Genomic DNA, 9,987 nt, shown 5'->3' with positions numbered 1-9,987 from the left:
ACAGATAGTTTCATAACTCTTGGGTTTAATTTCTTTGGTCAATTCTTGTAGAAAAAGCATCGTGTAGTAGACAGACAACTGGACTCAGAGTCATGAAAATTTAGGTTCAAATTCTGTGACATATTCTTATCATCTGAGCAAGTTGCTGAGATTTCTCTGGGTCTTAGTTTTCTAATATTTCAAATGAGGGCATGCACTTGAGGGTCTCTAAGTTTCATTCTCTGATCATATGATCCACTGTGATGTCAGCCAATCACCATAACAATTGTAAAAACCAGACTGACTTCCTTCAGAACCCATATATGAGGCCACTTAATTCTGAACAGGAGGAATAGCCTCTGGGACTAGTCCCAATCATAGGTAGAGGTAAATCCCTAATTTGGTCACATCTTGCCTCAATACCTTTTCAGGGTCTAGGGATATTAGCCCATGACCTTACTCCTTGGCACAAAGTCCCTGCCCTGTACAACAGTCTTGGAAGTTATGTCCTTGTCTCATCTTTCCATGCTACTCTGTCGACTTCATGTCTGCCACTCCACTTCTCCAGGACTGAGGGTGTTTCCTTTGTTCTACCCCTTAGTCCTGGAAACGACTGGAATTCCACTGCCTAATTGGCTCTGCTACTTGCTATTAGACCTCTTTAAATGACTATAGATGTTATCTCTCTGAAGCCATTTCTACCTCACTACTGGATTTCCTTAGATTATTTAGTGTCTCAGATCTTTCCGATTGCCACAACTTCCAAATGAATCCATCTAGACCAGAGGTGGCACATTAACACCCTAGTGCTGCCAAACCAAATTGAAATATAATTGGGAAATATTTAACAAATGCAATAAGATATAGAAAATATTAGCAGGTTTTGGGTTTTTTTTGGTTTTTTTTGCAGGGCAATGAGGGTAAAGTGATTTGCCCAAGCCCAGGGTCACACAGCTAGTAAGTGTCAAGTGTCTGAGGCCAGATTTGAACTCAGGTCCTCCTGAATCCATGGCTGGGGCTTTATCCACTGCACCACCTAGCTGCCCCATGGTTTTCTAAGTCTATAGTTAGCCCTCAGGATAGGTGTAGTGGCCTGTTTCTATTTGACTTTGATAACATTGATCTAGACTCCTAATTCTTTAAAAGAATTAAATTGAATTGTAATATTTCATAATTATAATGGATGCAGCTAATACAGAATCTTCTGATGAACATTTGAAGTAAATTGCAGCCTACCTTTCCATGCTTTTTATATTTAATTCCCCTCTCCAAAAGCCACATTTCAGGCAAAATGGCTTTCTTAATTGTCCTCCTATACAATGCTCTCATTTCCCATTTCTGTGCCTTTGCACAGAATATCTGGCATGCCTAAAAATTACTCCCTCATCAAGTCTGCCTCTTAGAATCCTTTGTTTTCTTCAAAATGCAGAATAAGCACCACCATCCCCATTCTCAACTGTTGACACCTTTGCTCTCAAATTGCCCTATATTTATTTTCATATATACCTACATACGTGTAAGAGAGAAAGATATAGTGCCTCCTTTCCAGGAACAGAATGTAATCAGTTTTCCCCTTGATCACTTTACAAGATGTTATTCTCTTAATTCAAGATTGCCGATGTTCTTTGTCCTAGGTACAAAATGAGTGCCTCAGACAAGTGGTAGGAAAGCATAGTAGTAGAGAAATCAAGGTTCAGGGCCTGAAGATTCCCATTTGAGAGATGGAGCCAAGCCTCCGAGAAAGAAATCTACCTTCCCTTACTCTTTCTACCCCTCACCATTAACTAGTCATCAGAGTCACTGGATCATTAGGAGACAATGCACCCACTTAGAAGCAGTAAAAGACATGCTGTGGAAAAACCAAAACATAGATGGAAACAGAACAATAGCCCTGAGGGAGAAAGAAGCTTCGGTGAGGGTGACCCCTTGCCCTAGTGAAGAATGCCAGCTATAGACTCAAAAAAAAAAGGATTGTTAGTAACCAACCAGGAGTTGAGATGTGTCCTTTTGACACCTGTGTATCATACCTGAGGGTCTAATCACCAGTGTAGTCTCTAAATTCATATCATTTCTCCCTGTGTGCTCTAGACCTTTGGGGGGGGGGGGGATTTTTGTGCCATCTATCCTTGCTATGACATGTTAGTAAATACCTTTGCTAAAATCTAATTGAGTCTTGCTGGCAGGTTGATAATGAAAAGCATGCAAATGGGGGCTTCTGAACAATAGTACTAGGAATCTAGGACCTCAGGGTTTTCTCTAAAAGGGGATAGATATTAGACACCTTCCAGGGAACCCTGTTCACCAATGAAAGTGGGAATTAGACAAGTAACTTCAGAGAGAAAGCCATAAGAGGTTGTTCTTTTAGAGCAGGGATTGTACTATTTTTTGCCTTTATATCCTATCATGTACTCCATTGCTAGACACATAGTAGGTGCTTATTTTTTCCCTTTTCAGAGAGAAATGCTCTCTGACAATCCCAGGTCCAGAAAAACATCAGCCAAATCTATCAATTAATTCCTGTGAAGATTTTTTTTTTTCAAAATGGGAATCTGTCATTTTAATAGTCCAACCTAGTTTTCCTCTAGTTTTATCTAGCTTTAGTGTATTCACATGAAGCACTTCATGAAAAATTATGTAATATAACTAGCTGAATAAGTGAAAGAAAAGTTGCTCAGAACTTTCTTTACTTTTATAGTAATACCCTTGTATAGTTATACCTTTCTCCTGTATGGTATAAGATTTTTACATAAGTTCATGGGCACTATCAACTTTACCCCATCAAAAATTTTACATAATACAAATATATAAAAAATAAATACAATGATTTGGGAAGCAAGAATATGAAGACACTAGCTAATAGGAATAGGAATATAATCAGGAAAGTCGATATTCATTAGAGGCTTTATATATATATATATATACACATATATGTGTGTTTATATACATATATATACATATATATACATATATATGTGTATATATACATATATATATATGTGTGTGTGTGTGTGTGTGTGTGTGTGTGTGTATCCTGAATCCCTTTGGTTCTCTGGACCCTTGCTCAGAATGATGTTTTTAAAAACATAAAAATAGGAGGCAGCTTGGTGGTATAGTGGATAAAGCACTGGCCCTGAATTCGGAAAGACCTGAGCTCAAATCCATCTTCAAACACTTGACACTTCACTAGCTGTGTGACCCTGGGCAAGTCACTTAGCCCTCATTGTCCCACAAAAAACCAAAAACCAAACAAACAAAAACCCCCCAAAATAAAATATATAGGATTATAAATCCATTGTATTGAAATTACATTGAATTATATTAATTATCAATTATATTGAAAATGTAATAAAAATATATGTATATTTAATTCACAGGTTACAAACCTGTGATATAGATGATTGGATCTTAACCGAGTCATGAAGGAAATCAGGGATTCCAAGGGAAGAAAGTGGGAATGGGAGTACCTTCCAGGCATGGGGAACTCACCCTTATACTGACAACTGCCCAGACAGAATAGGATTCTGGCAATACTCCAGAATGCTGGGTGTAGGTGAATAGACAGTTAATATTTTGGCATTGATGAGACACCATCCTGTTTCCACTGGAACAGTTGGGGATGTAAACAGCATCTGCCAATGATGACTTTCTTTTCCTCTGAGGCAGGGTTAGATCTGAGGCTGTGACTAAGAGGTGAAGGGTTCTGTAGCACATTATTAATCTCTTGAGCCCTCCAGACCCATGTCGCTGTCAGCCTCTGAGAAATTCCCTAGCAAGAATGCCAGAGAAAATGAGTAACCAACCCCAATGTTTCTAGAAATTCAGCCTTAAAGGCAGGTAAACATAGTCTCCCAAGGGAGTGATGAGGCAGGAGAGAGAAGGAAGAGTTTGGGGAGAGTCCCAAAGACGGAATAGTTTTAGGTTCTTTTTCATCTATAGAAGAACCACCAGTGACACACTCTTGGGAACTGAAAGGAAAATCAGAGGCTGTAGAGCTCCCTATTGCCCCTCATTTTACAGATGAGGAAAATGAGGGCTGTATTACAAATGACTTTTATAAAGTCACATGGGTAGGAAGCAGCAGGTCAAATTTGAATCCAGTTCCTCCAACTCCAAATCTGATATCCATCTGTATGATTTCAAAATCAGTCTATGATAATGGAGGAGGTATGTAACATTTTCATTTTCTTTTCCTCCTCTCTCCTTTTTATTCTCCTCTCTCCTTCTTTTCTAAGGAGCATCTGAAGAAGATTGCACTAATAAAACTAAGATCCATTTTTTCTTTTTCCAACAATTTTGAGCATTAGAAGTGTTGGGCAGGGACAGCTAGGTGGCACAGTGGATAGAGCACCGGCCCTGGAGTCAGGAGAACCTGAGTTCAAATCCGGCCTCAGACACTTAACACCCACTAGCTGTGTGACCCTGGGCAAGTCACTTAACCCCAATTGCCTCACCAAAAAAAACCAAAAAAAACAACTGTTGGTCATCCCAGTAGCATTACATCTGTACTGTTTCTGTATCTATGTTTACACCTATACTCATATCTATGTTTATATCTATAATGTATCTATATCTCTGCTCCTTTGTGGTAGCAAAGAATTAAAAACTGAGGGTATGTCCACTTATTGGAAAATCCTAAGCAAATTATCAGGGCAGCTAGGTGGCACAATAGATAGAGTGCTGAGCCTGGAAGCAGGAAGACTAATCGTCCTGAGTTCAAATCTGGCATTGTGTGAACCTGGGCAAGCCACTTAACCCTGTTTGTCTCAGTTTCTTCATCTTGTAAAATGAGGCAAAAGAGGAAATTGAAAACTAGTTTAGCATCTTTGCCAAGAAAACTCCAAATGCGGTCATGAAGAGTCAGGCATGACTGAAATGACAACAACAAAGCAAATTATGATATGTGACTATAACTGATTATTATAGAAGCATAAGAAATTATAAAATAGGCAATTTCAGAGATACCTAGAAAGACTACTATGTTTGGAAGTAAAGTGAGAAGAGTAGAAATGGAAAAAAAAAACAATGTCTATAGTAACGACATAATGAAAATAACTCTGAAAGAACTGAGAATCAAGGCAATGACAAACTATGAATCGAGAAGTATGGTGATGAAGTATTCCTCTTGACAGAGAAGTGATAAAGTCAAGATGTGGAATCAGACATGAATTCTCATACACAACCATTATGGGCTTTTGTTTTGCTTGATTATACATATTTGTCACAAGGAAGTTGTTTCTCCTTTCCCGGTCAGTTCTGAAGCCTGCGGGAGACGCGACCCAGACTGCCCCGCTAGGCGAAGATGCCAGTCTCCAGGAGCCAGCTGTATCGCTAGACCTACATGATGCCATGGAGGCCCTTCGAGAAGTCGCGATTGGACAAGGAGCTGAAGCTGATCGGTTACTGGCTCCACAACAAGCGGGAGGTATGGCGGGTGAAGTTCACCATGGCCAAGTTCCGCAAGGCCGTGTGGGAGCTGCTGACACTGGAGAAGAAGGACCCGTGGCACCTGTTCAAATGCAATGCCCTGCTCCGGAGGCTAGTGGGTATCAGCGTCCTGGATGAGGGCAAGATGAAGCTGGATTACATCCTGGGCCTGAAGATCGAGGGCTTCCTGGAGCAGGCACCTGCAGACTCAGGTCTTCAAGCTGGGCCTTGGCCAAGTTCACCCACCACACGCGGGGCTCATCCGCCAGAGGCACAGCGGGTCCAAAAGCAGGTGGTGAACATCGGCTCCTTCACAGTGCGACTGGACTCCCAGAAGCATATTGACTTCTCCCTGCGCCCACCCTATGGAGGGGGCCGAGCAGGCAGGGTCAAGAGGAAGAATGCCAAGAAGGGCCAGGGAGGGGCCAACACTGGCAATGACAAGGAGGAAGATTAAATGCCAGCCCCGCACCTCTGCTCCCTAAAGTTTGCTGCATTGGAATTTAGCTCTTTGATTTCTGAAAACAACAACAACCAAAAAAAAAAAAAACCCCAACAAAACAAGAAATAAGGAAGTTGTTTCTCTCTCTCTCTCTCTCTGTCTCTCTCTCTCAAATTCCCTCCATTACGAACTATCACATATTTAACAGGGTAAAATTATGAAATAGAAAAAAGTTCATTTTCACGCCATTCCCCAATAGATAAATGTTCAAATGATCTGAGTATTTTAAAAAAAGAAATATCCAAGCTATCAACAAACACTAATAATTAGAGTAAAACACATGAACACAACTCTGAGGTTTTACCTCAAACTTATCAGAGTGGAAAAGATGACAAAAAAAAGATAATGATAGATGTTGGAAGGCTTATGGGAAAATGGACATATTTTCTAAATCTCTAATTCTTGTTTTCATATGTATATATAATATATATATATATACACACATATATATACATGTAAACCCATTTCATTTTTTATTTGTTCAGATTAGAATAAAATGTATTCAAACAGTCTAAAACAACAAAATTCATCTTCAGAATCCTTCCATTGTTGTTCAGGTGTGTCCAACTCTTCATGACCCCATTTAAGATTTTCTTGACAAAGATACTGGAGTGGTTTGCCATTTCCTTCTATAGCTTATTTTACAAATGAGCCAATTGAGGCAAAGAGTTAAGTGACTTACTCAGAGTCACACAGCTACAAAGTGTCTAAGGCCATATTTGAACTCAGGAAGATGAATATTCCTGACTACAGGCCCAGAACTCTTACCCACTGTGCCACCTAGCTGGTCCTTATCATTATCCTTCCACATGGCTTTTTTTTTTTTTTTAAGCTTAAGATCATTTGGATTTAAAGCTAGGAAAGATGTCACCTAGTTCCTTCATTGTGTAAATGAGGAAACTGAAGCAGAGGTAGCAATCAGCAGCAACAAGTTCAACAAGCATTTCTTTAGTGTTTAATATATACAGACACCTTGATGGGTGGTGTAGATAGAACAAAAGAGTTCCTGCCATCCGGCAGCTTATATTCTACTGGATGGAAACAAAACATAGACAGATAAGGATGTTAAAATATGTACAAAGTATATGTGAAATAATTAAGGGGTGCATGGAAAATTTCAGGGGCCATATTTATCCCATACAGTACAATGTGTCTTAGAAAAATTATAACTAATGTTCATATAGTGCTTTAAATTTTACAAAGCACTTTAGTTACATTATGTCATTTGAGTTTCATAATAATCCTGGAAGGAAGATAGTAAAGGAATTATTGCCTCAATTTTACATTTAAGAAATCTGGTATGTTAAGGGCTAAAATTCTAGCTAAACTGTCTAAAATATCTAATGAATGGTTGCCAATAAATTATAAGCTTTAGCAAGAGTTAGACTTTTAAGCATTTATTAAGGAGAATAAGAATTTGGTAAAGAGAGAGAGAAAGCCCTATATTCATCTATCTATTAAAGGGAGAGTACATTTCTAGCTCCGTTCTCCACCAGAGTCCAGAGGAAAGAGAGCCAGACAGAGCGCTAGTCTCTTCCTTCTTCCTCCCACTACCCAACATCACTTCCTGATGCCAAAGAAAAGACTCCTGGTCTTGCCCTCAAAGACCTTCGCTTCATGGGCGGAACTCTTCTACAGTAAGTCTCCAGCAGGTGGCGTCATTCCAATCGTTACAGGTAGAATGTGGAAATAACTCAACCAGGTTCACCTAGCTAGTCTAAGAAGCACACATTGAACCCATCTTCCTGACTCCAAGGTCTAGCAGTGATTATGGAAATATCTATGAAATGAGAGAACATGACTCTTCCCATCCTTACCCTTCAATTTCTATTTCTAAGATGGGTTCCTCTAAATTCCTTCCTTGCTCCATACCACATGTACATGGAGAGCTGGCTTAAATATTGCATAAGCATTTTCTTTTTGGCAATTATTCAAGGACAAATTATGTTTCCTGTCATCTAATAACCAACGCAAAGTTATTGTTTTTTCCCATATCACATGTGTAATGATTGGAATGACGCCACCTGCTGGAGACTTACTGTAGAAAAGCTCCGCCATGAGGTGAAAGTGTCTGAGGGCAAGACCATGCATCTTTTCTTTGGCATCAGGAAGTGATGTTTGCTTATAAAAGGAAAAAGGGAGAGGCTGGCACTCTGACTCGCTCTCTTTCCTGTGGGCACTGGTGGGGAGCAGACCTAGGAATGTTCTCTCCCTTTAATAGATAGATGAATCTAGGCCTTTTCTCTCTCTCTTTACCAAATTCTTATTCTCCTTAATAAATGCTTAAAAGTCTAACTCTTGCTAAAGCTTATAATTTATTGGATATTTTAGACAGTATTTCTAGAATTTTAGCCCTTACACATGGTGTAAAGAAAAGACTTACTCTAAATTTGGCTTTCTTTAGTATAGAAAGAAATCATTATTTTGTGCTTACAACTGTTGTGACCAAAGGGGCAGAATGAAACACCAGGAAGGGAAACTTAGACCCAGGAAAAGCTGACTTGAAAGTAGATCCTCTGGGCCTCACTAGTTTCTGAAGAGAACTGCATTTTCTCCTCATGGTTTAACATCCCACCTTGCACTACAAATTGGGCAGAGGACAGGTATTGAATGATGTAAGATTAATTGATTTTCTAATGCCATATAACACTTATAGCATAGAGGTTGACCTGTCATTTAGGCCTCTCAGGAAATATCTGTCTGACCACTTTATAATTTAGGTTGAGTATACAGATACTGATAATTAAAAATAAAACCCAAGATTATACCTCAGGAGAAAGAAAATTTGTTATTATTCTGTCATTGTGAGCAACAGGGTGTGAATTCAAAAAGGAACCAAGAGAGGCCTTGACGTCAGCTATCTCTCATTTGGAGCAATTTAGGCCATCTTTGACTTATGTGCAAGCAGTGATCATTGATTACACTGCAGGGGTGTTTCCTCTGATGTCCCTTTGGTCTTATTACCGTAAACAGCTTTGTTTTCCTGTGTGTGTGTGTGTGTGTCTATATGTGATTGTGTGTGCTTTCTCTGAAGTACTGAGGTTCAGAGTCTACCTCATCACTCCTAAAAGAATCATTTCCAAGGACAAAGTTCTCTGTTAACAGACAGATAAGTGTCCATCTCCACTTTGTGTGGGCATCTGAACCAACAGGAAGGTAAGGTAACTTTAGGGGAAGAGGCCTAGGTCCTGGAAGCTTTGTCAATTTCTTCTTCCTAAATGAGGGCACATATTATGGAGAGACAGCAATCTGACAGCCTGATCTACTCCTCTCTTGCTGACCATTTATCATTGGACCTTTTCAATTAAAATGAGCCATTCACTCAAAGGGAAAGGCACCCCAGGAGTGCTTACTTCCTCAGCAGGCACGTTCAGGTTAACAGGATTTGTCAGGGAGGTTTGAGGATCTAATGAAAGTTATTTATAATTCTGAGGTGGCAGCCTTGCATAGTTCATAGATGGTTGGCCTTAGAGTCAGGAAAATCTAACATCAAATCATGTCTCTGACACAAGCTGGAAGTCTTTACCTGGGCCATTCTTAAGCTCTCAATGCTCCAAGAACTTTCTAAGACTAAATGTTTCAGAAAAACATTAGATCTTCATTAGAAAAGGGGATTTACAGGAGCTACTTACCCTTATAAAATCACTAGTTTTGAATAAAAAAAAGAAATTGACAAGTTGTTTGATTTCTCTGTGGTTATTTTGTAGGAAGAGATGGTGACAAGAGAAATCCCTTAGGGATCATCTGATCAATAAGGAGATGGCATAGAATGCATTCCTTTTCATTCAACAGCCATCCCGATAACAGATTTTCTTGAATTTATTACTACACTGACCACATTTCCTATTTGTTCCACCATCTGTTTGGTATTTTTAGTCTATCTTCGCATTTTGGTCTTCAGTATTACTTCTCTGTGGTCAAGTTGACCCCTCCCTCAATGTGCATGAATCATACATTTTACATAGCATAAGATGACATTTCCACTTCTTATTTTCTTTCTTTGGAATGCCAAAGATTTCCTCTTGCCCATAGGGGGAAGGCAAGAGAAGAAGTATTTACTAAGCACTTGTTATGTTCCAGGG

The 9,987-nt window shown here is 39.4% G+C and overlaps 1 pseudogene; it reads left to right on the top strand.

Moving 5' to 3' along the window:
- The first annotated feature begins 5,278 nt into the window (after positions 1-5,278).
- On the top strand, positions 5,279-5,860 carry LOC122732787 (annotated as a pseudogene).
- Positions 5,861-9,987: the final 4,127 nt, after the last annotated feature.

The sequence above is a fragment of the Dromiciops gliroides genome, chromosome 6 (assembly GCF_019393635.1).
Source record: "Dromiciops gliroides isolate mDroGli1 chromosome 6, mDroGli1.pri, whole genome shotgun sequence".
In the NCBI taxonomy this organism is placed as follows: Eukaryota; Metazoa; Chordata; class Mammalia; order Microbiotheria; family Microbiotheriidae; genus Dromiciops; species Dromiciops gliroides.
Note: the sequence above shows the minus strand (reverse complement) of the source record. Positions and strands in the feature narration are given on the sequence as shown.